We start from the raw sequence: 5,244 nt of genomic DNA, 5'->3' as shown, positions 1-5,244 counted from the left end.
CAACTTGTCTAAGCTGTTGTTTCAAAACTTCTTCTTCCTCGGTTCTAAAAGATGAGTAAATGTATGAGTCGATTCCTCAGCCTGTTTCTCGGACAGTGGAGTTTGAACGAGGCGCTGTCTGTGCGTAACGTGGTGTCGGCTGAGACGCACAGTGAGCTCACCGACAGAAGGACCGAGAGTTTTACACTCTCTCTCTCTCGCTCGCTCGCTCCCTCGCTCGCTCGCTCTCCCTCCCTCTCTCTCTCTCTCGCTCAGGTCCCACCCACTGAGCTGATGCACAGAAACACTCTGACATCATCTGCGGAGGTAAAAAGAACCGCATGTCAACGGTCGTTATAAATGTCTCATGACGCAATCAAGTTTTCTCTTCGAGACAAATCTCAAACCACATTTCTTTACTAAAAGTGAATTAAACTAAACATTTATTTGAGGAAGGACTTGAACAAACAACAAAACAGTACTAATGATAAAACCAATAATAATAATGATCAGCATCATAACAATAACAATCATGATTATAATAGTGAAATTGAAAGCAAACAATTGGAAACATTTAGAGAAACAAAGAACAAGAGTGAGTTTTGCTCAAGTGTCTGTTTCACTGGACGTGGTTTGTGTGGGTGAATGTGCTGTGAAACAGAATTTCCCCTTTCTGGGACAACTAACATATTAACCTGGGAACTTACAAAGTGACTGACTGACTGACCAAGATCAGATGTCACAGAAGAGAAAAGAGTCAAAAGTGAATTTAATTCAGTAAGTCTAGAGCTAAAAATACGAAAAAGAATGAACATATAAAAGTTGAAAGTGAATTTCGTGAGAAAGCACTCTGATGAAAATATGTCTTTAAAGGTCTAGAATCTACATTCAATGGATTTTTAAAGTGTGATGATGTTTTTCTATGTTGTTTTTCTGTATGTTATCAGATTTTTTGTAGTGATATGGATCCATGAGTCTGAAATAGAGATAAATAAAGAAGAGTAGTTTAGTGCTTCTTTTTCTTTTAAGACATGCACCATATCTATTTACGGCAGTCCTATGTGATCAATGACCCGGTTGATATATTTTATGTTCAAGTAAATATTTTCATTTGTATTAAAAACTGTTCCTCGACTGTAAACTCTGATTCTATCAGTTAGCTTGTATGCTGTCATGTGTGTTTATGAAATTGTGATATATTACAGCTTACTGTTTAAAATCAGACTTTCCAACAGTGGGCTGGGACTGTTGATCCTTTAAGAAACGTGTTCAGTTTTATAAATAAATACCTCCGCCAAGGCAGCAACCTTTAATTCAATCAAGCTGCAGCAAATAACACACACTCATTGATATCAGTCCCCGAAGCGAGCTGGATTTCTTTCATCAGGATCCATGAATTGTTCTCTGAGAAATTGGTGAAAATGTCAATATTCAACGGTGTCTTTCTTGGCTGACGTCCAAGTGTTCTGGAAATCTGCTCAGTAGTGTTTGTGTAATCCTACTGATGAACAAACCTATTAATAAACAAGCAAATAAATGGACAGAGGTAAAACCCTTCAAAGGGCCTGTATAGCTGCACTGACATGGTCTGTTCTCTATTGGCTTGTCCCTCGGGTGAGCTCAGAAAAATATGTAATCCAATAGGTCTTTTGTGTAAGTATTTGGTTTGGCTTCTCTTCTTCCGCTCAGCCAGTTTACATGTTGTCCAGATCCAGGTCACTCTGGCTGAACCTTAATTTCATGAAAGTGTGTTTTCCCTGCTTGTTTGAGCTTTGGGTTTGAATCCCTCATTTCTGGAGCTATGACTTTCTGTTTTGAAATTGTGTGTGTGTGTGTGTGTGTGCGAAACAGATTATGTGCTTCGAATTATCCCTCAGGTCACAGAAAAAAACTGAAAATGCTGTCAAATTTTTGAACAGGACATTTGACAAAAGGCAGAGAAAACCTGTTCAAGAAAGGGATCATACAATATTGCCTCATATGTAGAAACACAACTCAACAACATTTTTAATTGAAAAAATCCTTGACATATACAATTCTAAATTTGACTTTACCTGATCAAAGGTAGAACATTGGCTATGGCATTTTACACCTAAAGTAAAGTCAGACACAAATTTGAGCAGTAATTGAAAAGTTCGTGGACACTGGAGGTATCTTTCCTCAGGGTAATAATAGCAAAACAGCACATTCCGAGACAATGAACTACAGCAGCCCTCGTGCAGTGATGTGGTGTGAGGTCCTCGAGGACAGCGGGCCCCTTCTTACGGCACAGTGAAGACACGAGCTGCAGAATCCAAACGAGCCGGAGAGATCCCGGTGGACGACCCCGTCAGCACAGAGGACACCGCTGATAAGAGCCGACTTCCACAGAGAAGAGATCCGGCTGTTCCACGGCAGCTGCATTACGACCTGTGTCAATGTAGGCAGTGAAAAAAAAAATAAGCCATGTGTGACTCTTACGCAACGAAACGATCGATCATCCCTGGCCATCGGTGATTTTCACTCTGAAATTGTATAAACAAACAGCTGTTCTAAAGTACCCTGCGTGATTAAATGTGGTTTCCATCATCACAAGGCCCGGACGACCTGCTGCTTTCCTGGGTTCCAAATTGATTCGTTTGGCCTCAAGGGTCCATCCTCCGTTTGTCCGCCCATGCGGGATGTGACTTCTACAACACCACTGATGCTGTTGTTACTGGTTGTTTTAATAGATCTGGTTGATACAGTAAAGATGCTGCAATTATGGACAGATGTTGATTTCTAGGTTTGCGATTATATCTGATATCTTGAGGCAATGTTGTGCATGTTAAAGGGAAAGTTCACCCCAAAAAGAATCTCACGCATTATCTAATGCGGTATCTCATTTTTTTTTTTACGTTTGAAGAAGTGGTCACCATTTATTTCAATTGTATTGGATTTGGCTGCAATGCTATTTTCTCCTGAAACTCCAAAATTGTTTTGTGGACTTTAGTGAACTACCCCTTTAAATACCACGGTTACACAGTCACAGAGGTTTTTACTTAGTGTTTCTGATTTGGCCTCTTTTCTCCAATGTGTGTGCAAAATCTGCCTGTGTAACATTGTGTTATTTTCAACAGCTACAGCCCATAAACGTTGATTCGGTGCCTGCTCCCAGGCTCAAGCAACCACAGAGAATGCATAGCAGCCATGTGTGCAAGCAATTACGACTCAATAAGTAGCATTTTGGAGAGATCTCTAGCAGTAAGATGCAACACTGATAAAACCCTCACAACCAAGAAAATAGCCATGAATACAACCTGCTGCAGAAAACACATCTCATCTATATGATGCTCTCAGTAATTCTACTTACCCACTTCCTCTGGCTGTTCGTGTAGATGACCTTTTGGCGTGAGTGTAGCATCACTGTTGAATTCTAGGTGGAGTAATGTTTAACACAATGTCAGTGAAGGTGTTGATGTGCACGTAGGCAGGTACACCGCAGGCAGTGCATGGCTACCAGCCACTGGGCTGACATGGACCGCAGTGATATCGTTAAACAAAGACATGCAGGTGTTTGTTTTTCAACCTCCTCAGTCTCTCTCCACCTCTGCAGTCATCACTTCCTCACTGACAAACAATGCTCTAATTTACTTTCAACCACCCTGAAGAACTTGGAGACATCGGTGTCCCTCACGCTGTTTACAGTTGCACTGCCCCTAAAACAAACCAGGCTGGTACCTTTATATAAACAGCAGACTCTAAACAAACACAAGTATAGTCTGTGGAAATACCAACTCCGACATTGTTCACTCTGTAAATAAAGTCTTTATTAAAAGGAATGATTTAGGTGTTGATGTGTGTGTGTGTTTTATGCCATGAGGGGTCAATAGGGCAAACTAGGGTTTGGTAGTGCAAAAATAAAATGTTCAAAAAAGGGAAGTGTTATTCTACGATAACAGGAAACTCTGGTAATTTTCTTAATCAAAAAACAAAAAAAAGGGTTCTTCAAACTCAACAGAAAAAAAAAAGATGGCTACAGAGTCTTCTTCTTCTTCTTAATAGTTCTCAGTCTGTTTCTGTAGTTTCCTGCATGTAGTTGTCTGGTCCAAGTTTGTCTCCTTTCAGCCATGTGATAGATGGATGGATGATGAATAAATACATGGATGGATGGATGGATGGTCTGTCTGCAGACTGTCTTCATGGATGGATGGATGGATGGATGGATGGTCTGTCTGCACACTGTCTTCATGGATGGATGGATGGTCTGTCTGCACACTGTCTTCATGGATAGAGGGATGGATGGATGGATGGTCTGTCTGCACACTGTTTTCATGGATGGATGGATGGTCTGTCTGCACACTGTCTTCATGGATAGAGGGATGGATGGATGGATGGTCTGTCTGCACACTGTTTTCATGGATAGAGGGATGGATGGATGGTCTGTCTGCACACTGTCTTGATGGATAGAGGGATGGATGGATGGTCTGTCTGCACACTGTCTTCATGGATATAGGGATGGATGGATGGATGGTCTGTCTGCACACTGTATTCATGGATAGAGGGATGGATGGATGGATGTCCTGTCTGCACACTGTCTTCATGGATGGATGGATGGATGGATGGATGGATGGATGGATGGTCTGTCTGCACACTTTCTTGATGGATAGAGGGATGGATGGATGGATGGTCTGTCTGCACACTGTCTTGATGGATAGAGGGATGGATGGATGGATGGTCTGTCTGCACACTGTTTTCATGGATAGAGGGATGGATGGATGGATGGTCTGTCTGCACACTGTTTTCATGGATAGAGGGATGGATGGATGGATGGATGGTCTGTCTGCACACTGTCTTCATGGATAGAGAGATGGATGGATGGATGGACAGTCTGTCATCTGTACACTGCCCTGAGGGATGGATGTTTTGTCTGAACTCTTTTCTGGAGGCCAGATTTCAAAACTTAAACTAAACTCCAGATGCATGTGGTTTACAGACAGACATGTAATGCTGAGTTAGAATGGGCGGTTGCCAGACATTGAAGCTCTGAATGCACACGAATAGAAGTCGCTTTCACCATAAGATGTCAACACTTTCATAGTTCCCTCTTCCCGTTGAATTGCAAAGAAGGCTGACCATGTCACTGGAGCATGAGTGAGGGGTCACGTGTCCACACCTCTGGCTTCAGTCCTTGCTCGCTGATGTCCAACATGAACATGGACGATGAAGATCTCACGAGGACAGCAGCAGAGATGGTAGTAAATTACATAAATGGGTCATTTCAGGAAAGGACCCACATTCTGTAAA

Source organism: Pleuronectes platessa, chromosome 5 (genome assembly GCF_947347685.1).
Source record: "Pleuronectes platessa chromosome 5, fPlePla1.1, whole genome shotgun sequence".
Classification (NCBI taxonomy): domain Eukaryota; kingdom Metazoa; phylum Chordata; class Actinopteri; order Pleuronectiformes; family Pleuronectidae; genus Pleuronectes; species Pleuronectes platessa.
Note: the sequence above shows the minus strand (reverse complement) of the source record.